This window comes from Callospermophilus lateralis, chromosome 6 (assembly GCF_048772815.1).
Source record: "Callospermophilus lateralis isolate mCalLat2 chromosome 6, mCalLat2.hap1, whole genome shotgun sequence".
NCBI lineage: Eukaryota > Metazoa > Chordata > Mammalia > Rodentia > Sciuridae > Callospermophilus > Callospermophilus lateralis.
Window position 1 is genome coordinate 122,971,593 of NC_135310.1, and position 23,314 is coordinate 122,994,906.

The 23,314-nt window shown below is 41.0% G+C and overlaps 1 long non-coding RNA gene and 2 other non-coding genes across 3 annotated transcripts; all 3 read right to left on the reverse strand.

Annotated features, from left to right (window-relative positions):
* Positions 1-19,524: 19,524 nt before the first annotated feature.
* On the reverse strand, positions 19,525-21,665 carry LOC143400760 (uncharacterized). Its single transcript, XR_013091543.1, has 5 exons — positions 21,544-21,665; positions 21,323-21,361; positions 21,049-21,089; positions 19,871-20,054; positions 19,525-19,738 (listed from the first exon to the last, which is right to left on the reverse strand). It is a non-coding gene; the product is annotated as an uncharacterized LOC143400760 (long non-coding RNA).
* Positions 20,364-20,430, reverse strand: LOC143402669 (small nucleolar RNA SNORD52). Its single transcript, XR_013091742.1, has one exon. It is a non-coding gene; the product is annotated as a small nucleolar RNA SNORD52 (small nucleolar RNA).
* LOC143402672 (small nucleolar RNA SNORD48) lies at positions 21,189-21,251 on the reverse strand. Its single transcript, XR_013091745.1, has one exon. It is a non-coding gene; the product is annotated as a small nucleolar RNA SNORD48 (small nucleolar RNA).
* Positions 21,666-23,314: the final 1,649 nt, after the last annotated feature.

Genomic DNA, 23,314 nt, shown 5'->3' on the forward strand with positions numbered 1-23,314 from the left:
CGACTGACCAGAACATAAAGCTGTTCCCCTGATCAGCCCCGAACAATTGCAAAGGGCGATCCTCATAAGCCTGAAAACCGCAAAAGGGATGTTCAGGGGTCTAGCCAATGCAAGCAAGCCAGGTTACAGAAGCAGGAGAGTGCAGTCAAGCAGCAGGAACCTAACCAATCTCAGTTAGCCCAATCACCCCAGTTACAGAAACAAAGTCCTGTTACCCTAGTTACAGAAACAATGCCCCATTAGGTAGTTCCATATTCTTAAAGGTTTATATAGCAAAAGGAAAAGAACATCTTGCCCCGGTCATGACCCTTGTACTTGGCATGGTTGTTTTACAGAATGGAGTCACAAAACAAAATGGAGTCACATTTGCTTTTACTATCAGTACCAAAAAAAAAAAAAAAAAAAATTACCTGCAGCCCTATCTGACTTATGTTGACAGGATAGATTACATTCCTCAATAAACTACCTATGTCCAAAGGAGAAATGTAGGCCCCAAAGTTCCAATAAGAAAAACAAAAGTTACCCTAAAGGGTAACCAGATTCCATAGACCAAATTCCAGAACTTGGGGAGAGGCAGGTAATTCCCCCTAACCATAAAATCCATAAGAACAGGTTTCACTTTGTCAGCATGGGCCAAAGTGACCTAGAGTTGTCATGGCAGTGGGGACTTGAGAGACTGATGTCATCCTGATGTCAGTGAAAAGTCAAGCAGTGGGGCTGGGATTGTAGCTCAGTGGTAGAGCACTTGCCTCTTAAGCATGAGGTACTGGGTTCAATCCTCAGCACCACATAAAAAATAAATAAATAAATCAAAATAAAGATATTGTGTCCATCTACAACTAAAAATTAAAATAAAATAAAAAGTCAAGTGGAACTGGGTGGGACTCTCTAGAAACTTTCCTGGGGCCCCCAGTAAAAGGGAAGGTCAGGAGAGGCATGCCATCCTTCCTCTCTTTGAGATGACCCACTCTCTTCCTTGAGAGTGTCCCCCTTTCCCGTTTCCAGTCCCTTCTGATAAACATAGGCCTGTTACTCTGAATGATGTCTGAAATCTTTCTGGCATACTTACAAGAATCCAGATTCAAAGAGGGGCCTTTGTACTGCCTCAGTTTCACAGAATGCCCAGCTCTGAGGCATTCTGTGATCCAGTAGATCACATTTGCAGTCATGTCACAGAGTCAGGGGCCTGAGATAAGTTTGAAGATAAAGATAATGGACCCCTTTTACCCCTAAGAAAGCAGGACTGAGAGAGAAGCCTGCCTCATGTGCAGAATTTAAGAGGATAACAAAAATTCAGGAACCTATATAAATAATATTTTAATGCAATATTTCTAAAACTGTAATGGGCAAACTACGGCCCACAGTCTATTTATGTAAATAAAATCAGAAGGCCAAATTCTCAGTGGGTGAACCAGCTTCAGTCTTTGTTCTGGATGGAGCAGATAAAACAAAGAAAAGTGTCTGGAAAATTCTTGGTCCAGGTTCACATTTCTGGCCCTTGGTGTAAGGACCAGAAATCACATTTCTTATAGATTTGAGACCAAATCTATGAGTCAAAAGCTTAGTGGTATTCACTGGATAGGGTCCAAGAAGATCCCCAGAAGAGAGAAGGGGACCTCAATTTGGCCTGGTAAATTCACAGAAAGAAATTCCAGGCCGAACGCAGTGGCTCATACCTGTAATCCCAGTGGTTCAGGAGGCTGAGACAGAATGACAGGGAGTTCAAAGCCAACCTTAGCAACTCTGAGTTGCTAAGCAACTCAGTGAGACCCTGTCTCTAAATTAAATACAAAGTAAGGCTGGGAATGTGGCTCAGTGGTTGAGTGCCGCTGAATTTAATCCCTGGTTAAAAAAAAAAAAAAAAAAGAATTTCAGGACAAGTCAAAAGAGGCACAGAGGAACATGCAGAAGGTTATTTAGGAAATAAGGAAATTTATTCAGGAGAGCAAGCAATAGAACAGGAAACACAGTCAAAGGGAGAGGAAGTGTGCATGTTCCAGAGGGAGAAGTATTTTGGGGGTCTCAGGCTCCTGCTTTTAAAGGAAACTTTGTAAATGTGAGCATGAGAGTTATGTGGGGCAGCACCAGTTTAATGAGCTCACTCTTTTTGGTCATGGAGCACAAAACGGGTCTCAGTGGTATGATTCTTTTCAATCTTCAAGATGATGCCATCTGCTTAATAACACTTGGACTGGACCCAGATAACAATCTCTCTAAAGGCCTGGAGGAAAACAGTCCTGTGGAGTGAAGATGAGAATGTCCATATGCCGCAGTCTGGCTGGGCACAAAATCATGAGCCACTCAAGCAGGAACAAACTTTATTTCTGAAATTCCCACCAATGCCACGCACGCTCCCGGGAAATATGCCGAACCACACACTCAGTGTTCTCCTGGGTCACACTACTCCAACAGGAAATCCCTCCTCCGGAATTCCCTCCTACCACACTTCCCCAACCAATGGGAACTCTCTGGGAGTCCCACTAGAGCTCCAAAGTAGCAGGCCGAGGCGGACAGCAGGGGTCTAATATCCAATTGAATGCAGATCTTAACATAATCATATCATCTCAATGGCTTGCTGGCGTCACCTTTCAACCAAAAATGCCATGCATCATTCCTACTTGGCTATGGCTCTCAGCATCCATGGACTTTTTAGATTTAAAGTTACAGTCCTTTCCTTCCCTGTCTCCTGTCTGCCTACCATTTCTTCTATTTTACCTTATTGCCACCCACTTCCACTTTGAACTCTTATTTTTTTAATAATTTGGTTTTAATTATTTACTTACTTTTTTTTAATGTGGTGCTGAGGATTGAACCCAGTGCTTCATGTGCGCAAGGCAAGCGCTCTACCACTGAGCCACAACCCCATCCCCTAATCTCTTAATTCTTAATGGTGGATGAGGATCAAAGATCCACATTCCAGAACTGCTTCAAGATGAAAGGGGTGGGCTGGGGTTGTGACTCAGTGGTAGAGCACTTGCCTAGCATGTGTGAGGCACTGGGTTCAATCCTCAGAACCACATTAAAAATTTAAAAAAGCAAATAAAATAAAGGTATTGTGTCCATTAACAGGGAATGTTGGTCCTGCCTAGCCAGGGATTAAAGGCCTCCACCTGACTCGTCTAAAGGAGTAATAGGAAGGGCGGATTCAATTGTTGAGATGGGTTGGAATCCTTGCACTGCCATCATCTTAACATGTAAGTGTTGTAATCTGGAAGACACAAATTTTATCAGAAGATTAAGAAGGCATCTAGGGGCCTTAACTCTTGGATATGCATTGCTTATATGTAATTCCAGTGGCTCGGGAGGCTGAGACAGAAGGATAGAGTGTTCAAAGCCAGCCTCAGCAACTGTGAGGCACTAAGCAACTCAGCAAGATCCTGGCTTTACACAAAATACAAAAAAGGCTGAGGATATGGCTCAGTAGTTAAGTAGTTAACTACCCCTGAGGTCAATCCCTGGTACCAAAAAAAAAAAAAAAAAAAAAGAACTTAAACATGATCATTCTCCCTTTTGAATAGGACCTATAGATCCTTCAGACATACAAATATCGACTATAGACCTTGTTAAGTTCCTGATCCTGTAAATTCTTAAGAGGAATAGGTTTAATTTTAGACATATGAGTCCATGTAGTATGTCCTTAATAGCAGTGAGTGCATTTAAAATAACTTGCTTAGCAGTGCTCCATTTTGGAAGGAGCTGATTAAGGAGAAGTCCATTTTTTAAGTTTTAAGTAGGACATTATCACCAGATTGAACTTTTGTTGTATTAGCTGGTTTATCAGGAGCCAAAAGGACCTTGTTACCATATTGATTTTTTGGCCTTAGGGATCCTGTCAACACCAATTACAAGTTTGATTAGAAAGAAGTCCAGGAGGTTCAGACAAGGCAGAAAAGAGAGTTCCTGTGTCCAAAACAAGTTAACTTCCTTGCCAGCTCAAGAATTACCTAAGGCTGGCCAGGTGTGGTGACACACGCCTGTAATCCCAGCAATCTCAGCGGCTTGGGAGACTGAGGCAGGAGGATCACAAATTCAGAGCCAACCTCAGCAAAAGCAAGATGCTGAGCAACTCAGTGAGACCCTGTCTCTAAATCAAATACAAAACAGGGCTGGGGATGTGGCTCAGTGGTCAAATGCCCCTGAGTTCAATCCCCAGTACCCACTCCCCACACACCAAAAAAAAAAAAAAAAAAAAAAAAAAAGAATTACCCAAGGTTCTTCTGAGGTGATAAACAGTTGATCAAATAGGGCTTTGAGAAACTTCAAGGATTTTAAATCTTTCAGGGCAGCCATAAAAGGAGCAGACAGTCCATCATGTCTCCAATGGTTTCCTTTTATGCAGAGAGGCCATAACCTAGGTATGGGTGAACACTGTTTGGGACAGGACTTGATCCCGTCCATGCTCAGGTTCTCTGAAATGGTATCTGCCTCAAGATCTTGAGTTTTTCCCCCTTTTTCATTTGGAGCCTTTGGGAATCTCTGAAGGGGCAGAGGCCTGTTGCCCAATGCTAAGGCAAATATCTGGGATTGTTCTCAAGCCTGAATTTTTACCTCTTTTGGGTCTTCATGTTTTTCCAATCTAATTTTTAAAAAATTGTTTGGTATTAGGGATTGAACCCAGGGGCACTTTATCACTGGCTATATCTCCAGCCCTTTTCATTTTTTAATTTTTGAGACAGGGTCTTACTAAGTCATTAGGGCCTTGCTAAATTGTTGAGGCTGGCCTTGAACTTGAACTCCTGCCTCAACATCCTGAGGCTATTGGGATTATAGGCATGGACCACCACATCTGGCCCTCAGCCCTTTTTTATTTTTTTAGTTGTCAATGGATCTTTTTAATTTATTTTTCTGCAGTGCTGAGAATCGAATCTAGTGCCCCATACATCCTAGGCAAGTGCTGTACCACTGAACTATGACCCCAGCCCTAATGGTTTTTTATTTTTAATTTTGAGACTGGGTTTCTCTAAATTGCTGAGGGTCTCACTAAATTTGATGATGGTGGCCTCAAACATGCAATCTTCCTGCCTCTGCCTCCTGAGCTGCTGGGATTACAAGTGTGTTTCTACCTCTACTCTCTAATTTATACTGCGGTCTTGCCATATTATGGAGAAAAGTCGAGTTCTTTTTCTTCAAATCCTTTCCTTAAAATAATTCTAGTTGCACCCAAAGAGTGAGTTCGGAGGGATAGAATTGAATTATACATAATCTTGAAAAAAACACAATTTAAAGCTTCCCCTTTAATCTTTCTGAAAAGAAAGAAAAAATAGGATACTTTTTAAAAATTCTTACTGGATACTCCATGAGTTCCTAAACCTGGATTTAGATATTGTCATGTCAGAATACTTATGTTATAGTTTTCAGGATATTTATACATTAACATACTAAACTTGGATTAGGCAGCATTGGCCACACATTGCCATCTACATGAGAGGTTCCCTAACTCCTGAGGCAGTCTTCTCTTAGCAGGAATAAACTGACTCATTCCTTGACAAATTAACAGTAGTTGAAGCATCCTCCCAGCCTCTGATAAGGAGAGGTATTCTTGCTTCTAGGGATCCCTGAAGCCTTTCAGTCTTTTTTTTTTTTTTTTTTTTTCCTTCTGAGGGATTCCTCACATAGATAAACCCACTCTTTTTTTTTTTTTTTAATATATACAAATTTTTAGTTGTAGATGGACACCATACCTTTATTTTCTTGTTTTTATTTTATTTTCTTTATGGTGCCAGGGATCGAATCCAGTGCCTCACGCATGCTAGGCAAGTACTCTACCACTGAGCCACAACCCTTGCCCAAGAGGCCCACTCTTATCACATACCCAAAAGGCAAGGAAAGACAAACAGAGTTTGGGTCCTTTAACCCTTTATGAAAATAATATCTGTGAAATCTTAAGTAATCTATATTTGCTTGAGATTTATTTATTTACTTTTTTGGATACCAGGGATTGAACCCAAGATGCTTAACCACTGAACCACATCCCTAGCCCTTTTTATATTTTATTTTGAGACAGGATCTTGTTAAATTCATAAGACTGGCTTTGAACTCACCATCCTCCCGCCTCAGCCTCCTGAGTCAGTGGAATTACAGGTCTGTGCCACCATGCCTGGTTCTTTCTGGTTCTTTTATTTCTTTCTTTCTTTCTTTTTAATAGTGAGAATACAATGGCCTTCCTTATGGAGAATTTTTAAGAGGACTTGGGTTGTTTGTTTGTTTATTTGTTTGTTTGTTTTTAATAGGACAATGTTAAGGAAAATCCAGTGGAAGATTTATTTAAGGCTGATGTATTATCCCATGATCAGTAAAGACAAACTCTATAAATTGGACAACTATCTTTTGTTTTATTTTTAATACTGGGGAATTAACCCAGTGGCACTTTACCACCAAATTACATCTCCAGTCTTTTTTTTTTTTTTTTTTTTTTTTTTTTTTTTTTGAGACAAGGTCTTCCTCAATTGCTTAAGGCCTTTTAAAATTACTAAGGCTGAGAGCTGGGGTTGTGGCTTACTGGTACAGCAACTCGCCTGACAGGTGCAGGATGCTGGGTTTGATCCTGAGCACCACAAAAAATAAAATAAATAAATATTGAATCCAACTACAATTAAAAAATATATTTAGGAAAAGAATTACTGGGCTGGAGATGTGGCTCAAGCGGTAGCGCGCTCGCCTGGCATGCGTGCGGCCCGGGTTCGATCCTCAGCACCACATACAGACAAAGATGTTGTGTCCGCCAAATACTAAAAAAAAAAAAATAAATATTAAAATTCTCTCTCTCGCTCCCTCTCTCTCTCACTCTTTCTTTAAAAAAAAAAAAAAGAATTACTGCAGCTGGTCTCAAATTGACAATCTTCCTCTGAGTCGTTGGGGTTATGGGGTTACAGGTGTGACCCACTGCTCCTGACCCATCACTATTTATTTATTTTTTTTTGTTTGTTTGTTTGTTTATTGTACCGGGATTGAACCAAGAGGCACTTTACCCACTGAGCTACATCCCCTCCCCTTTTTATTTTTTATACAGGGTCTTACCAAGTTGCTTAGCACCTCAATAAATTATTGAGGCTGGTCTTGAATTTAGGATTTTCCTGCCTTAGCCTCCTGAATTGCTGGGATCACAGGTGTCCACCACTGTGCCCAACTCCATCATTAAAAAAATAAAAATAAGACTCTCCCCCTCTCCCCCTCTCCTCTTCTCCTCTCTCCTCTCTCCTCTCTCCCCCTCTGCTCTCTCCCCCTCTCTCCCTCTCCCCTCTCCCCTCTCCCATCTCTCCTCTCTCTCCCCTGTCTCCTCTCTCTCTCTCTTCTCTCTCTCTTCCCCCTTCTCTTCTGCGACTGCCCCCTATGGTCCTGCTAATAAAAAAAGAAAAAAATTTAAAAAGAAAAAAAAATAAAAATAAAAATTCCCTTCTCTGCTCTTTATCCCTACCTCAGAGCCTCTTTTTATGCTCCTCACAAAAATACTCTGGGAAGTATATCCTGGGCTTTTACTCCAGTTGTTTTTCTTAGGAAAATATGTCCATTACCCAGGGAGTCCAGGTGCTGACAACCACAAAGCAAAACCCCTTCTTTCCTGAAAGGTAAAAAGGAGAAAGCTCTCACAGTTCTTAATCTTTTTAATCCTTGCTGTGCTTGAATAGACACATCTTGTCCTGTGTGCCACCCTGTGGAATTATATAACCAAATCAAGGATATTACAAACCCCAGCATGCCACCAAAAAGGTAATCTTTCTTAAACACACAAGTAAAGTCTTCTCATTTGCCAAATCATATATTGTTTCCTTTGATTTGCACGTGTTTCTTTCAAGAATGTTTCTACAGGAATTTTGTGGTAGAAAAAGTTAATCTTCTCAGGTTCCAATATGTAAGAAGTGGAGTCAATTATTTGAAGGTTTACCTCCTGTTTACCAAAAGGAGGAAACAAGCAAAATCTGGGATTTTACTAGTTTTTAAGTGAAATGAAAATATATTTTTTTAAATTAATTCAAAAGGAAATTCTCACCCATAACCTGTTCTGGCAATCCACCTAAATTTAGTGACTCCAAAAACAATATGTTAGTCAGCCTTTAATCACTACAATCAAAACATCTGATGTACTTAAAGGATGAAGGTTATTTTTGGCTGACAGTTTCAGAAGTTTCAGTTCATGGTCAGCTGGCTCCATTGCTTTGGGTCTAAGGTGAGGCAGAACATCATGGTGGAAGGGTCTGGCAGGGGAAAGCTGCTCACTTCATGAGAGCCAGAATGCAGAGAGTCCCTCTTTTTTTTTTTTTTTTTTGGTGGGGGGAGGGTACTAAGAATTGAACCCAGGGGCACTCAACCACTGAGTCACATCCCCAGTTCTATTTTGTATTATTTATTTATTTATTAGTTTTCAGTGGACACAACATCTTTATTTTATTTTTATGTGGTGCTGAGGATCGAACCCAGCGCCCCGCGCATGCCAGGCGAGCACGTTACCACTTGAGCCACATCCCCAGCCTTCTATTTCGTATTTTATTTAGAGACAGGGTCTCACTGAGTTGTTTAGTGCCTTGCTTTTGCTGAGGCTGGCTTTGAACTCAAGATCCTCCTGTCTCAGCCTCCAGAGCCACTGGGATTACAGGCATGTGCAACTGCACCTGGATGATAGTCTTTTTTTAGCATGATGTTCCAGAAAACCAAGAGATTAACAGATTTGTTAGATCAGGCTCAAATTGACTCATTAGAAATACAATTCTGGTAGTCTTCTGTGATAGTTTTTATCAGGCACTCATGCATAAGAATCCTTTCTTTAGCTGGGTACACCAGTGCATGCCTGTAATTCCAGGGATTCAGAAGGCTGAGACAGAAGGATTCAACTTCAAGGACAGTCCCAGCAATTTAATGAGACCCTCAGCAACTTGGCGAGAGTCTGTCTCAATATAAAATAATGACAAGGACTCGGGATGTAGCTCAGTAAGGAAGCACCCCAGATTCAATCCACCCATATAAAACAAAACAAAAACAAAAAATTCTTCCTTTATAAACTCTCAGCTTTTTTTTTCTTAGTTGTAGTTGGACACACTACCTTTATTTTATTTATTTATTTTTATGTGGTGCAGCGCCTTGCACGTGCTAGGTAAGCGCTTCTGCCGCTGAGCCCCAGCCCCAGCCCTCCAGCTTTATTTTTTAACATGTTGATACATGTACCTGTCTTGATTTTGACAGATCTTATATGTATAGTTTTTTATTTTCTTGTCTTTGTAAAAGTCTTTGTGAAGACAATTATTTTCTTGTTTCATTGTCCCTTGTTGCTGGCATCTGTCCTAATTGTTGGTCTAATTTGGTCCCATGTAGGAGGGGAAGTTATTGATGATGGGGAATCAGCATCAAAAACTCTTTTAACCACATTTGAGCAACAAAGAGATTTAGAAGGCAGTTCTTAGGCCAGGTTTATCTGAAGTCCATTGCTAGTTTTTCATTTATTTATTTATTTTTAATCCTATCTGTCCTATAAGTAATGGCTAGTATGTCAAAACATTGGATGAGATCATTTTGTTAGGTGTGGTACTTCTACAGAATTTTTAAGAAGCAAGAGTTACAAAGTTTTTTTGTTTTTGTTTTTGGTTTTTTTTTGAGAGAGAGAGAGAATTTATTTATTTATTTATTTTTAGTTTTCGGCAGACACAACATTTTTGTTTGTATGTGGTGCTGAGGATGGAACCCAGGCCACATGCATACCAGGCGAGCCAGCTACCGCTTGAGCCACATCCCCAGCCCAAGTTACAAAGTTTTGAAAGGAAAACAAAACAAACCCAACAAGCACAAAACAAATTTAGTTTGTGATAATTTTGAATCAAGAAACAATTTCTTCAGTCATACCAATTTTTACCAGATAATCAATCAAAGGATAACCAATTCGTCTGTAAAATAAGTTTGATTTTTTTCTTTCAGAAAGCTGTATTTTGGGCTGGGGATGTGGCTCAAGCTGTAGCGCGCTCGCCTGGCATGCGTACGGCCAGGGTTCGATCCTCAGCACCACATACAAAAAAAAGATGTTGTGTCCGCTGATAACTAAAAAAAAAAAAAATATTAAAATTCTAAAAAAAAAAAAAAGAAAGCTGTATTTAAAAGTACTTTCTATGCGGCTGGGGATGTGGCTCAAGCGGTAGCGCACTTGCCTGGCATGAGTGGGGCCCAGGTTCGATCCTCAGCACCACATACAAACAAAGATGTTGTGTCCGCCAATAACTAAAAAAATAAATATTAAAATTCTCTCTCTCTTTAAAAAAATTTAAAAAGCTAGTCTTATAGTTATAGTGATAAAATATTTAAAAAATAAAAATAAAAGTACTTTCTACAATCTTTTCCATTAATCTGGTTGCAAATACTTCAAAGAACAATCAAAATTGTGAATGACAAAACACATAAAAGAGCAATGATTAGGATTTTGATGAGAATTTACAAATTGACAAGATAATTTTGTTATTTTCCTTTATACTATCTTTTTTTTTTTTTTTTTTTGTACTGGGAATTGGCCTCAGAGGTGCTTTACACTGAGCCACATTCCCAATCCTTTTCATTTTTTATTTTGAGACAGAGTCTCACTAAGCTGCTGAAGGCCTTGCTAAATTGCTGAGATTGATCTCAAACTTGTATCACTCCTGCCTCAGTCTCCTGAGTCCCTGAAATTACAGGTGTGCGCCACCACACCTGGCTATAAATGGCTTTTTTTTTGCCATTCTATATTTGAGCAATATCTCATTCTATAAAATAGATCCAGTGTTCTGATAAGCTGAGCAGAGAACTTTGGTTTTATGGGCTATAAAATGAGGTAGGATAGAAGAAATGAGGATAGGTAAAAAGGCGAAAACAGGGAAGGAAAGAGCAACTGTTAACTTCTAATTTAAAAACTCCATGAACACTCTCACCTTCACTCCCCTAGGCCTCCCATGGAGAACACAATACCTTTATTCTATTTATTTATTTTTTTCTTCCAAGCCTAAATTCTTAAAAGGTCCAATAAACTTAGAGTACTATAAGTCCAGTTAGTGCTTGTATGCCTTGTTAGCTTACAGAATGTATTTTTAGACTGATTAAAAGAAGCCTAGATGGGGCTGGGGTTGTAGCTCAGTGGCAGAGCATTCCCCTAGCATGTGTGAGGCACTTTGTTCCATCCTTATCACCACATAAAAATAAACAAATAAAATAAAGGCATTCTGTCAGTATATAACTACAAAAACAAAATAATAATTTTAAAAAAAACCAGCCTAGAGAGAGATTATTAGAAACCTTTGGTATGGGTCCAGTCCAAGCACTAATTAATAACTGCATAGCCTCACCCTAAAGATTCTAAGAACCAGACCACTGTGACCTGCTCTGTGCTCCACCCTAAGAAGAATCAAACTCAGTAAGCTGATGCCACCTCACGTACCTCTCATGCTCACCATTTACAAAGTTTCCTTTAAAAGCAGAAGTCTACCTGGGCATGGTGGCACATGCCTATAATCCCAGATTTGGAAGCCTAAGGCGAGAGAATTCCAAGTTCAAAGCCAGCCTCAGCAACTTAGTGAGGCCCTAAGTAATTTAGCATTACTTTCTCAAAAAAAAAATAAAAATAAAAATAAAAAGGACTGGGGATGTGGCCTAGTGGTTAAGGGCCCCAAGTTCAATCCCCAGTATCAATCAATAAATAAAAGCAGAAGCCTGAGATTCCCAAAGTGCATCTCTGTTGCTCACAAACTTCTTCTCCCTTTGAGTGTATGTTCTGCTCTATTGCTTGCTTCCCAAATAAATCTTCTTATTTCCTAAATAAACCACTGCTTGTGTCTCTTTTGACTCATCCTGAAATTCCTTTCTGTGAACTTATCAGGGGCAAGTGAGGTTCCCTTTTCTCTTTTAGGGACCTCCTTGGATCCCATCTAGTGACAAAAAGGACTGAAGAAGCCAGGTGTGGGGGCTGGGGATGTGGCTCAAGCGGTATCGCACTTGCCTGGCATGCGTGCGGCCAGGGTTCGATCCTCAGCACCACATACAAAGAAAGATGTTGTGTCCGCCAAAAAATTAAAAAATAAATACTAAAAATTCCCTCTCTCTCTCTCTCTCTCTCTCTCTCTCTCTCTCTCTCTCTCTCTCTCAAAAAAAAAAAAAAAAAAAAGAAGAAGAAGAAGAAGCCAGATGGTGCATGCCTATGATCCCAGGGGCCCGGGAGGATGAGACAGGAGGATGGCAAGTTCAAAGCCAACCTCAGCAAAAGTGAGATGATAAGCTACTCAGTCAGATGCTGTCTCTAAATAATATACAAAATAGGGGGGCTGGGATTGTGGCTCAGTGACTGAGCACTTGCTTCGTACATGTGAGGCCCTGGGTTCCATCCTCAGCACCACATAAAAAAAAAATAAATAAAAATAAATGCCCTCATTAAAAAAAAAAAAAAAAAATAGGGCTGGGGATGTCTAGTGCTCCTGAGTTCAATCCCTGGTACCCACCGCCCCCGCAAAAAAAAAAAAAAAAAAAAAAAGGCTGAAGAAAGCTGAAAACAGGGAACAAAAAGTGGATTCGTAGGTTCCAAGCTACCTTCCCAGTGAAGGTTCAGGCAGAACAGCTACCTTATCATGATGACTAAAACTGGTCTATTTGGGATTTGGCTGTTAACTCTTTCTCCTGATTCCTTGGAAAATCAGAAAAATGACATACTTTCAGCTTGGTGACATGGACTTCAGCTTGAGTGACTATTTTGTTTGGTCTAATGGGCCTAGTGTAGGAACTTACTCCAAACAATGTGCTCCTATAAATGTTATTTAACAGTAGTTTGACTTTTACCAAGCTTGATTGTGAAATTTTTGAATCCCTGGAAATCATGAGATGGCCCATCAATTAGAGGTGGAGGTAAAATGCATCACAATGGGTACCTGGTACAGAGAACTGTCCAGGAAATCATGTGACTTCCCTGAGATGTCATGTCAACCCTAGGACCAAGTCCATGGCCATAATTCTTAAAGGAGAGAACAGACGGTCAGTGTCTTAGTATGTCTGGGTTTCAGCAAGACTTTTGACAAAATCAAAAGGAACAAGGGAAGGCTGAGGTGGTGGCTCAGTTGTAGAGCACTTGCCTAGTATGTGTAAGGCACTGGGTTTGATTCTCAGCACCACATATAAATAATAAAATAAAGGTCCATTGACAATTTAAAAATTTTTTTTGTTTTTTTTTTTTTAAAGAGAGAGTGAGAGAGGAAAGAGAGAGAGAGAATTTTTTAATATTTATTTTTTAGTTATTGGCGGACACAACATCTTTGTACGTGGTGCTGAGAATCGAACCCGGGCTGCACGTATGCCCGACGAGCGCGCTACCACTTGAGCCACATCCCCAGCCCTGTTTTTTTTAAAAGAGAGAGAGAGAGAGAGAGAGAGAGAGAGAGAGAATTTTTTTAATATTTATTTCTTTTTTAGTTTTCGACAGACACAACATCTTTGTTTGTATGTGGTGCTGAGGATCAAACCCGGGCCACACGCATGCCAGGCAAGTCACTACCGCTTGAGCCACATCCTCAGCCCCTAAAAAAGGTTTTTAAAAAGGTTGTTTAATATAAAAAAAGGAACAAGAGAAATTTCCTAGACCCATGGATATAAAAAAGAAGGCCAGGGTGGCTGGGTTATGGCTCAGTGGCAGAGCACTTGCCTAGCATGTGTGAAGTCCTGGGTTCGATCCTCAGCACCACATAAAAATAAATAAAAAATAAAGGTACATCAACAACTTAAAAAAAAATGGGGAAATTCATTTACCATCATTAAAGGACATTCAAATAACTTCTTACATACACATTGTAAAAACTGGAAAAGTATGAATTACTTATTTCACCTTTGCAATAGGAAAAAATAGATTAAACAAAGGTCAGCTAATGACTTATTTATTTTACAGAAGTAGGCTAATAAGTATAGGAAGAATAATTAAAGGGAAAAGTTATCATTTTGCAAACTCAACTAATGGGCATTGATAATCAAGAGATGCTAAAATAATTAGGTAAAAGAAAGTTGGAGCTGGGGGTATAGCTCAGTGGTAGAGCACTTGCCTAGCATGCATGAGGTCCTAGGTTCCACACAAAAGTGGAGAACTGGATATTCATTCACGGCACCATACACAGCACCATTCTGGTGCCAAAGAATTACCCCAATTATTATAGTCTGAATATGGATTAAATATGTCCCCTCAAAGTTTCATGTGTTCGAAATAGGTAAATAGGAAACAGAATGCTCCCTGACCTGAGGTGATATCTACCTTGCTGCAAGACCCTTTGGAGATAGATTCCCTTCACCAGTTTATTACCTGCTATCATGATGTAACTAGAAATTATTGGATGACATCTGTATCTTCTCTGTCTCTCTGTCTCTCTCTTAGAATTTTATGGTATAATGACAGCAATAACCAGCCTAAAACATAACGCATTTCCACCTGACATCCACCTGACTAAAGACAACAAAATTTAACCCATTGAATTCCATTTTAAAGTCTGCAAATATTTTAAAAATATTTTTAGTTGTAGTTGTACACAATACCTTTATCTTACTTATTTATATTTATGTGGTACTGAGGATCAAACCCAGGCACTAGGAGAGCCCTCTACCACTGAGCCACAACCCCAGCCCCTAAATTCTGCAAATATTTTAATGAAATTGACACACGTATTAAAAAAGTTGGAGGGCTGGGGTTATGGCTCAGCCGTAGCGCACTTATCTGGCATGTGTGAAACACTGGGTTCGATTCTCAGCACCACGTATTAATAAATAAAATAAAGGTCTGTCAACAACTAAAAATATATATAAAAAGTAAAAGGTTGGAAATAATAATCTTGAATTTATATATATATCAATTAATATAGCTATTATAATTATATCCTTGTTATTATGTAATTACATATTACACACTATATTTGGGGCTGGGGATGTGGCTCAAGCGGTAGCGCGCTCGCCTGGCGTGCATGCGGCCCGGGTTCGATCCTCAGCACCACATACAAATAAAGATGTTGTGTCCAAAAACTAGAAAATAAAATATTAAAAAATTCTCTCTCTCTCTCTCTTTCTCTGTCTCTTTCTCTCACTCTCTCTTTTAAAAAAAAATACACACTATATTTAAGTTTTTAAAATTTTTTTAATTGTAGATGGACACAATACCTTTATTTTTATGTGGTGCTGAGGATCGAACCCAGTGCCTCACATGCTAGGCAAGCGCTCTACCACTGAGCCACAATTGCAGCCCCTATATTTAAGTTTTTATAGGTATTCTACATCTGGGATGATAGGACAATATGGTTTAATATTTTAAGAGTCATCAGGTACTTTAATGCCGCAGTCTCTGGCTGGGCACAAATCACGAGCCTCCACACAGCTTGTAGATTCAAACAGCAATTCTTTATTCCCGAACTCACACCGGCCGTCTACAAACACTTTCTGGGGGAATCCACGTTCTCTGCCCAAATCCACACTCTCCCCAAATCCACACTCTGCCCAAATCCACTACTGCTGGGCTTCTGTCTCCCAAATATACTGTCTGACCCTAAGAACTCAAGAGGAACTCAGCAGCAGGATACGCCCTATTCTAAAGGGGGAACACCCTAATCTCCTATTATGCTAAACCAGGAACACCCTAACCTGGTCCTTGAGCAAGGTCACCTTACATGCAATGTCCTGCAAAATGTCCTATTTCCATGAGTCCTTCCACTAAAGAAACATGGGGGTACGCTGGCAAGGAAATTGTCATACCTACTTGACTGATGGCTCCCAGCACTTTAACCCTTGGGATAATGTGTTTCCTTATTGAGAAATAACACAACAACCAAAGGACATCATAGGGGCAGTGGATGTAGTTCAGTGGCAAAATGCTTTTTGAGGGCCTGGGTTCTTTTCCCAGTACTGTAAAAAGAAAGCACACCTGTAATCCCAGCAGGTTGGGAGGTTTCAGCATGAGCATTACAAGATCAAAGCTAGCCTCAGCAATTTAGCAGGGCCCTAAGCCAATTTAATGAGACCCTGTCTCAAAAAATAAAAAGGGATGGGGATATGACTTAGTGGTTAAGTGCACCTGGGTTCAATCTCTGTTACCAAAAAATTAAAAAAAAGAAAAAGAAAAAAGGAGACAATTATGGGAAATCACAATGTTGTGGAAAAGTACAATAAACAAACTATGACAGGTGTGGTGGTACACACCTGAAATCCCAGCAACTCTGGTGGAGGCAAGAGGATTGCAAGTCTGAGGCCAGCCTGGACAATTTATTGAGCTGCTGTCTCAAAAAAATAAATAAATAAATAAACACTGGGGTTGTAACTCAGTGACACAGTACCCCCAGGTTCAATCTGCAGTACCACCACAACAAAAATAACTTTATATGGGCCTAAGCTGCTGAAAGCAAGATGCCCTCATATTATTGTCAAAGTTAAATTTAGGGGCTGGGCTTGTGGCTCAGAGGTAGAGAGCACTTGACTGCCACGTGTGAGGCACTGGGTTTGATCCTCAGCACCACATAAAAATACAATAAAGATATTGGGTCCACCTATATAACTAAAAAAATATTTTTTTAAAAAAAAAGCTAAATTTGGCACCTGTGGTTATTCATGCAGCATTAAAATAAACCAGCATTGTGGGAAGCCATGCCAAATGACCACCCCAGGCTCTGACCAACCACTGCATTGGTTGTGGCTTGGGCAGAGACCTTCTGGAGGTCTTCTTTGTGGGCATAACCCTAGGGTTGAGTTACACTCACCTGTTCCCTTGTAGTCCTACCCTTCTGCCCTTTTATGGATAGAACTTTCTAAGAACACTGTCCCCCCAGGTTAAAGCCCACTTCGGAAGTGCTCCCTCTCTCTCATCAGCCTCTCCTGACATTCTCTTGCTTTCCCTTTTGGGGAGCCAGAGGCGGAGAGCCGGAGAAGCTGTCCTGAAGCTTGTGTAAAGGTAAATTGTGTCTGTGTTCTATTTTGTGTCCCTGCAAATTCACACAAGTCATCTTAGTTCAGCTGCCCACACTGGTCAGGGGTGGCACAGCATGGTGACAGCAGCACCAAACAAGCCATGCCAGGGGTGGAGCATCTTATTCCATCCTTTGTTTCAAAACTTCTTTTTCATATCATCTCTGATTTCTCTGTCTCACAATTTGATTTCTTTTTCTATTTCACTAACACACTATTCAGTCAGCCTGTTGACCAGTTTTTTGTGTTTATGTATTATGTATTTATTTCAACTCTAAAATTTCTGTTTTCTCCTCTCTTGCCCCCAAGCTGGAGTTTGAAACCAGGAGCCTCCCTTATGCTAAACACATGCTCTATCAATGAGTTACACCCTTCGTCATTTTAATTTTTTTCCCAAATCTATCCACTTTCTTTACAATGAACAATGTTCTGTTCATGCAAGTGGATTGAGTTCTTTCCTTTATCTCTTGGAAACAGCCTCTCTATTGTATGGTGTTCTGAGTTTCTGTTATAAAGTCACCTGTTATTGTACCTGCTGGCTGGTTCCCATGGTATTGGACTTCCCTGCCCCTCCCCATCACCATCACCACCACCTCCACCAGTGGGGATTGAACGCAGAAGCACTTAACCACTGTCACATCATGAGATTTTTTTTTAATTCTGAGACAGGGTCTCACTAAATTTTTCAAGTTTGGCCTCAAACTTGCAATACTTCCTGCCTCAGCCTCTAGAGTAGCTGGGATTATGGGTGTGCACCCCCATACCAGGCTACCTATGAATTTTGTTGTTTATTAAGCATTGGGGATTGAATCCAGGAGCACTCTAACACCGCATTTCCAGCCTTTTTCATTTATTTTAAAACTTGAGTCTTCCTAAACTGCACAGATGAGCCTCAAACTAGATATCCTGCTGCCTTAGCCTCCTGAGTAACTTGGATTACAGGAGAGGGCCACTGCACCTGGCTTTTTTTTTTTTTTTTTTTTTTTAAGTTGTGGATGGATACAATATCTTTATTTTTATGTAGTGCTGAGGATCAAATTGGGGCCTCACCCCTGGGAGGCAAGAGCTCTACCACTGAGCAATAACCCCATACCTTGGCTTTTGTTTTTTATTATGGCTCATCTTCAGAGTAGTTGTCCTCCAAGGGAGCAACACCATGTGTGAGCTCCCTCTGGAGGTGTCCCTGTGGGTGGTTGGGTGGTTTAGCTTTGCTCTTGCTCTGCCCTTTGGGAATCAGAGTGCCAAATGAGGTTTTTAAGGTATTAAAAAGTAAACAATATACTCCCATTTAGCTGGGTGCAGTGGCACATACCTGAAATCCTAGCTACTTGGGAGGCTGAGGTAGGAGGATCCTGAGTTCAAGGCCAGCCTGTTCAATTTAGAGACAGTCCCAAAATAGAAAAAGGACTAAGACTGCAGCTCAGTGATAGGCACCCTTGGGTTCAACTCCCAGTACCATGTTTTAAAAAAAAAAAAAAAAAAAAAAAAAAAACGACAATGCAGGGGATGTAGCTCAGAAGCAGAACATCTCTAGTTTAAATCCCTAGTATCAGCTGGGCAAGGTTACTAAATCCCAGAGACTCAGACTGAGGCAGAAAGACTGCAAGTTCAAGGCCAGCCTCAGAAACTTTGTAAGACTCTGTCTCAAAATAAAAAGGGGTGGGGATGTGGTTCTGGGTTCAATCCCCAGTGCCACAAAATACTAAGTGTATAAAAATAAAAGGGCTGAGGAAAGCCTCATAATCCCAGCAACTCAAGGCTTAGAAGCAGGAGGATTTCAGGTTCAAAGCCAGCCTCAACAATTTATCAAGGAAAACAACAAAAAACAGCAAGGACCAACATAAAAAGGATAATGGCAAGGGATGTGGATCACTGGTTAAAGGTTCCTGGGTTAAATCCACAGCATCCCCACCCCCACACTAATAAAAGGCCAAAGATTAGAGATAGTGAGGTACCAACTGTTCAATTTGGAGTAACAGAATTTCTGATCATAGAAATATAGGGTTTGCTATGTGGTAGGCATTTTTTTAAATTTTTAGGTAGTGCTGGGGATTGAACCCAGGGCAAGCACTCTACCAACTGAGCTATATCCCCAGCTCTAGGCACTTTTTTTTTTTTTTAAACAATGTACATCTTTCAATTTGAGGGCATAAGTGTCCAAGGTGATTCTATAATCTTTTTGTGGTAGTGGGAATGGAACCCAGGGGCATTCTATCATTCAGTGAGCCCTTTTGGAGACGGTCTCATTTGCTTAGACTGACCTGTAACTTTTCCATCTAGTCACTGGTTGTTAGGCATGTGCCAAACCCAGCTCAGTGTCTCATTCTTATGCAGTACAAGCACCAGTCAGGTGTTATAATCCCAGTGGCTCAGGAGGCTGAGACAGGAAGATCAAAAGTTCAAAGCCAGCCTCAGCAAGTCAGTGAGAACTGGTCTCCAATACATAAAAAAGGGCTGGGTATGTAGCTCAATTGATAAGAGTGTTTCCCTTGTATGCACAAGGCCTTGGGTTCAATCCCTAGCACCACACACAGAGAACAAAAAAAAAAAAAAAAGGGCAGTAAACCACAGAATAGTTCTTATCTTTTTGTACCATCCAGAGACCAAATAATCCATTCATTACTTGCTTTAAAATATTTTATTGAAAATTTTCCAATAAAATCATGTGCTTGTAAATGAGACAAAACATAAGCAAATACTCTCTACTTAATGATAGGGTCCCAAAAATTCTAGCCAGTTATTTGTGCTTCGTAGCTGCTCAGTTTAATACAGGAAAGATGTTATATTCATAGAAACCGTCCAACATCAGAGCATCCTTTGTGTCAACAAAATCCTGAAATTTCACAAAAGGAACACATTAGAACCATGCAGGCAACTGGCAATAAAACAATGAAGCTGGATGGGAAGAATTAAGTAGATCTGGTAGTTTTAAAGGTCATCATTACCCTCAATGTGAATGACTCACCATAGTAACCAGGGAGAAAGGGTTGCTCTCCACTTGTCATGACAGCCTAAGGATGCAACAGCAGGAACCTAAGCATCCCAACAGTGTCCCATGGGGTAGATTCCAAAAAGTTTTCAGTCTTCAGGTTAGCATAGAATCTCTGTGTAGGGGCACTGCCCTTAGCTGGGCTTGCAGAACTCTCATGCTAGAAAGACAGGACAACCATAAAGAACAAGCAGGAATTAACCAGATGGTATATTCCTATAATCCAGAAAACTGGGAAGCTAAGGCAGGAGGATTCAAGGTAGAAGGCTAGCCTCAGTAGTTTGGCAAGATCCTGTCTCAAAACAAAACAGAAAGGGGCTGGGGCTGTAGCTCAGTGGCAGACCTAACAGGTATGAGGCACTAGGTTCAATCCTTAGCTCCATATAAAAATAAATAGACATGCTGTCCATCTCCCCCCCCCAAAAAAAAGCAGCCTTCTCCAGAGACCCAAGTATCCAGTTCCCTAAATGAGTCAGAACTTATTTTTGACATCAGGACCAGCATCAGAGACTCTAGTCTGTAAATTCATCATTCTCACTTAAGGAAGATCTGGATCAAGAGAAGCCATTCTGAGAGGGGATACAGTACATTCAAAGACAACAGTCCTAATATATAAGGACTTAAGGAATGAGGAGTTGAGAAAGAACACAGAAGAATACAGTTGAGAATAGCTCCACCTGGAGGACCCACATGAGCTCAAGTTTACTATAGAAATATTTTAGAATAGATGTGTTAACTGTACTTAAAAATACAGAGGGGGCCGTGCATGATGGCCCATGCCTGTAATCCCAGCTACACCAGAGGCTGAGGCAGGATCGTGGGTTCAAAGCCAGCCTCAGCAATGGTGAAGCGATAGGCAATTTAGTGAAATTCAGTCTCTAAATCAAATGTATGAGAGGGATGTGGCTCAGTAGTCAAGTGCCCCTTAGCTCAATCCCTGGTACCCCTCCTCTCCCAAAAAACCCAGAGGTAATCACAAAGGGACAAGAACCACAAGAGAAATGTAAAAAAAAAGTGGTCCCTGGAAAGCCACCACATGAAATATGGGCACTGTTGTACATGCTCATTAGGAAACTAACAGACGCCAACGCCCCATGAAAGCTGGGAAACAAAAGGGTTCAGAGGCATTTGGGACTCTTGCAGTTAATACTAACCTTTATTTAAGGATTACACACCAACGGACGTCTTAAAACCCCTAAATAATGAAGTGAAACACAAAAAATTATAATTATTGAAAGGGTTCTTGGCCACCAACTTCCCCGAGCCCAGACATTGAGAATTCTGGCACGAGGGGTGTCAGCGCGCTGCGGTGATGGCATCAGCGACACGCTCAGAATCACCTGGAATCATCATTACCCCCGTCCTCCCCCAAGGTCGACCGCCAGCGACTCCAAATCTTGCAATTATTCGTACAACCAACCCACTTACCATCGTTGCGCTGAGGACCCGCCTGCGAGGATCAGGAGCCTGTGAAGAAACCAATGAGTTAGCAAAAACCAGAGGGAATCCAGTCGAGTTCCCCCTGCCCAGGGCTGGGTCAGTTTTAAGCGTTGGCGTCACGCAGACATCAGAAACTCTAGTCTGTAATGGTATTCATCCTGCTCAGCCCAAGCCTACAGTCCCCTTTCCCCAGCAAGGCCCCCGCGTACCTGCAGGCGGGTTGCTACACCAAAGGTGTGCCCAGCGCCTTCCCGACACTGAACGGCAGGCTCCGTGGAAGACGCCACGAGGCCCGAAGGGACTCATACTACTACCAACCGGTCCACGGCACAAAGAGGTGGGCAGGCGGAAGCCGGAGCTATTTATGCCTGCGTCGGGTCGGGGGCCTAACGGGCATAGCTGTCTTCTTATATGCCTGGCTCGAAGCGCGGCACTTTATCCATCGTTCGTCCAAAACGGAATAAAACAAAGTGAAAGAAAGGTCTTGAATGTAGGATTCGCAATCTTCGGAACAAACACGCAGGGATGTGTTACAAATTTTTACAAACAATAACAAAATGAGCAGGTGATCTGGCTGGCCAGACTCGAGAAAGTCCCTGGCCAGCAGGAGCCCGGGGAGCTAGGCGGTCTTTTTTTTTTTTTTTTCTAATATTTATTTTTTAGTTTTCTGCGGACACAACATCTTTGTTTGTATGTGGTGCTGAGGATTGAACCCCGGCTGCAGGCATGCCAGGCGAGCTACCACTTGAGCCACATCCCCAGCCCAGTCTTTTTAATTTTATAATCTTTTCTTTCTTCTTCTTCTTCTTCTTTTTTCTTTTTTTTAAGCACGGTATCGCTATTGTTGCCTACAGGTTGGTTTACGCCCCTATTCCCAGCGAAACCGTCTTCAAGACGCTGAGACGCTGCCAGGACGCTCTGGACCCGTTAATGACTCTGGGACTTCTCCCTTTATAACCCAGCTTTGGGTCGTGTCCACTCCATTCCAGGGGACTCACTCGTTCCAGCCAGCGAAATCTGAATTTGTTCAAGCACATTAAGCTGCTGCTGCTGCTGCTGCTTCTTTCTTTCTTTCTTTTTCTTTTTTTTTTTTCTTTTAATCAACTTTATTGATATAATGGTGATTTTTAAAAAGATAATAGTCATGCAATAAACTACACGTTTAAAACTTTTTTTTTTAACCATCTAGCCATTTCTTAGGCTGATCCTCCTACCTCAGCCTTCCTAACCACTGGGATTACAGGCCTGCAACACTGTGTTGGGCTCATTCTATTTTTTAAAAATATCTTATTAGTTGTTGGTGGCCTTGTATTTATTTTTATGTGGTGCTGAGAAGCGCTCTACCACTGAGCCACAACCTCAGGCCCTCATTCTATTTTTATGATGCTAGGAATTGATTGCAGGGCATTGTACATGCCAGACAAGCCTCTACCATTAGGCTATATCATAAGCCCCCAAATGATTTTCTTATACCACTAGAGTGGAGAACAATGGTTCTAACGGCTTGAAGATAAAGGATTTCTTCCCTCTACTGCCTGTTAAAAAAAAAAGGGGAGGGTGGGTAGAAAGCCCCAATTCCAGCTGCTTTAATAGTGACACTGCATTTCCCATATGCTGAGTCAGCGGTTATTATTATTATAGCCCACCTTTCTTGCAAGCAAAACACACCTTTGAGAACTTGTCCGGGGCTGGGGATATGAGTTGGTAAAGTGCTTCCTTCATACTCACAAGGCCTTAGGTTCAATCCCCAGCACCATACACACACAAAAAAATTGGTCCAGAAACCAAACTATTTTCCTTTTCATTGACAAACTTCCAAAAAAGCATTCCTATATTGATATTTTTAGAACATTTTATTTTCCCACAGGGTAAGGACTGTATGAAAGGTTTATCATGGAATGCCAGTCTGTTGCTGGATGCAGTGGTATACAACTGTAATTCAGTGACTTGAAAGGCTGAGACAGGAGGATCCCAAATTCA